Raw genomic sequence first — 3,532 nt, forward strand, 5'->3', positions numbered from 1 at the left:
AAGAGAGGAGCTGCTCATTCCTTCAGATTCCCCTGTGGGGCAGCCCCAACTCACAGAAAACCTGGGCAAACAAAAGCCCCAGCACAGTATCCACTAGCCTTTTCATGACTCTTTGCCTTGTTGTTGGAAAATATTCACAAGATACATAGCAAACCCTGGGTGGTGAGTGTCATGATTTGTCTGGATGGTTCAGTTCCTGCAACCAATCAGCTCAGCCAACAAACCCTACTCAGCTGACACTCTGTGACAGGAAGCCCCACCCTTGGTCTCAACTGAACTAAAAACAGGTTAAAGAGGGGTGAGAGTGGAGGAAAAAGGTGACATTCAATGTTTTATACATAATTTTGAACTTGTGAAATGACGTTCATATTTTCTTCTGATATATATTAATAAATAAATCTTAGGCAATAAAAGTGGAAAAAAGTCAGAAAAAGCTGGTATCTATACTTCAAAATTGTCCATCTAACCTTTTGTTTATGACTCCCGGTTTGATCCAGGGGACTTTCCTGAGAGCAGATAAAGATAACGACATAGATAAAGATAATAACAATCAACACAAATATAGATATTTTGCATTGTGGTCATAAATGTCTAATGCTTGAATCAAGGAATAAGGCAGAGCTATGATTGAAAGGAATAGTCATCAAAAAGCATGCTTCTTATATGCCGATAATGATTTAGCTTTTCTTCACACAAAATTATTCTCCTCTATTATTACTAATCCCCATTTAAAAGAATTTTTCAGCGGATGGAGCGGTAAAGAATATACTTGCCAATGCAGGGGACGAAAGAGATGGGGGTTTGATCCCTGGGTCAGGAAGATCCCCTGGAGAAGGAAATGGCAACCAGCTCCAGTATTCTTGCTTGGAAAATCCCATGGCCAGAGGAGCCTGGTGGGCTATAGTCCACAGGATGGCAAAGAGTAAGACCCGGCTGAGCACTCGAAACCTCAGGATGAGTTTCGGAGGCAGGAGGTAGACGGGCCCCTGGGCTAGACAGCTGGTATGTGTCAAGCAGAGTAAAATTTAAGCTTTGTTTTACCTACACACACCAAGCACTGAGGGAAGGACCAATTCTACCTGGTGGAACTGTTCCTTTGACTTGCTTTTCGTTGCTTTTGTTATTATAATCGTGCATAATAGGCTGCCTCAGAGAATCAGCCCCTCTGCCTGACTGCTCAAGTGCTTTTTGTTCATGACCTGTCCACCTGTGGATGGGAGGAAAGAAGAAATTGATACATCCCCTGCCTGAGGCTTGCCATTCCAGGAGATGTTTACAAGATTAATTTTGCCTTTTTAATTTGTTTCCTCACCTTCCCCTTCCCTGTTCTGTAAAAGAACCTGGCGTCCAGACCCAGACAGGATGACTACTTGGGACATTAGTCTGCCGTCTTCTTGGTCAGCCAGCTTTCCGAATAAAGCCCTTGCCCCAACACCTAGGCTCTCAGATTCATTAACCTGTCATGCTAATTAGCCTGTCAAAGGGAGCTCAGCCTCAGTACCTAAGACAATTAACAGCAGGAGCTGAGCTCTGCTAGAGTAAAAAAGTGACCACTTATGAGGTCAAGAGGTCAAGGAAAACTGCACAGGCACAGAAAGACTCCTGGGAGCTCAAAAAGGAGGTGGCACCACCTCACAACAGATGATGCCAAGCAGCCCACACAGCTCTGTGCTGGAGTCCATCCTGGTGAAGAGATGCACATTCGTCGCTCAGGAGTGCCCTGAAACAGGTCTCCTGTGGGAAAAGGAGAGAGAGATCCGGCCAAAGATAAACACAGGCCCAGAAGAACTGCCCCGTAAGATGATTTAACCACCTCTTCACGGCTCTCCTCATCTTCCTCCCCATTAAGGAGGATGCTCCTGCGTCTCCTGCATTGGCAGGCAGATTCCCCACCACCTGGGAAGCCTATTACTGGGGACTGATGAATAAAGAAGCCTTTTTTTGTTTCACACTATATTGTCTTTGGAAAGGTCACCCATATACATCCTTAAGTGCCAGCTGTGATTAGCTGCACCAGTCCCAAATGCTTTAGTGAAAGAGTTGAAGTCCTTTAAGGAAAGAAGCCTCTTAGGATACTAGCAAAATAGTCTGGAGATAATGCAGTTAGAAACAAGCCATTGTCCTGGGTTTTTTTGTTTGCTTTAGAGATGAGATTAATATTGTAAAGCAAATTCTCTGACTTGTGTTATATCAACTCACATGGCTAACCTCAAGCTATTATATCTCAGCCCATCACTATTCCAAATGACATGAGAGTAAGTAACTTTCTCCAGCTTGTTGAAAATTCTATGGCCTCATTTTCTCTAGAATTCTGATTCTAGAGGACAAAAATGCCAAATTTCGGAAAACAGGAGTCTTTCCTTTGTAAAATGATAAATAAAAAAGAATAGAAAAGACAAGAAGAAATGAAGAAAAGAAAAATCTAAGATGTCCATGGGAACCAAACACTTCCAGGATTCTGCATTGCCTGTACTGTTCGCCTTCACAGAGCATGCCAACTTCCTAAACATAACAAAGGCTGAGCTACGGTGTCCTGAGGTTTGTGTTCAGCTCCTCCTGCAGTCCCAGGCACTGTGTCACTCAGCACACAGAAGTACTTGGCCGAGTCTTTCCAATGAGCTGGTATTTTCCTCAGGTGGAAGGACTTCTCACTCCTCCTCAATTCAGCCTCAAAACCTTTGATGCCTGAAACAAGATTGTCTCCAGACTCGTACTTCAGGAGAAGCTGGAGTCCTTGGTTGGGGTACTGCACGTACCAGAAGAGGTATGGTGAAAAAGAAGATGAGTAGTCGCACTTCAGCTCCAGACGGGCTCCTTCAGAGACAGTGATGTGATCATCAGGCTGGGTCACTGACTGGGCTCCAGCTCCTGATGAAACATCAATGCTGAATCAGTGAACTCAGCTAAAACAAAAAGTCTCTCTTCAACACGGAGCACTATTCCACGTGTGGACAAAGGAGTAAAATGGAGCAGTACTCACTCAGAAACAGGAGCATCTCAAGCATCAAGGTGAACGCCAAGGTCATAGTGGAGCAGTGAAGCGGCAGTGAGCTCCTTTCTAACAGGTTCCCCACAAATGAGTCTGAAGACTGGCTGACTTGAACCCAGGTCTCTCTGAATAAGAATGACAAAGGATTTATATTTCTTCTGATGGAGGTTGTAGGGAGGTTGTTAGGAAGAGACGCTGTCTTAACAAAACGCCTACCTCTGGTGTCTGAGATGCTTTACGTCTCACTGTGTGAAAAATGGTCAGACTATCTCTTTAAACCATAGGGGTTTTCTGAGGTTCTTTTACAGAAAAGCCATTTCCAATTTAAGCAGCAGTGCCCTCCAGAGGCCAAATAGAGAACTACGGAGAAGTTCACTGTTCTCATTAACACGCCCCTCATTTTTACTGACCTTCTGTGGCTGAATTTCAAAGCATTATGATGATGTACAGAAGAGGATTCATATGTTGTCAGCCTTGAACTGTATGAAATTTGGCTTTTTAAAAAAACACAGAATTGTGATTTAAAAATTCCCTGTGTTATTG

Source organism: Capra hircus, unplaced genomic scaffold (assembly GCF_001704415.2).
Source record: "Capra hircus breed San Clemente unplaced genomic scaffold, ASM170441v1, whole genome shotgun sequence".
NCBI classification, from domain to species: domain Eukaryota; kingdom Metazoa; phylum Chordata; class Mammalia; order Artiodactyla; family Bovidae; genus Capra; species Capra hircus.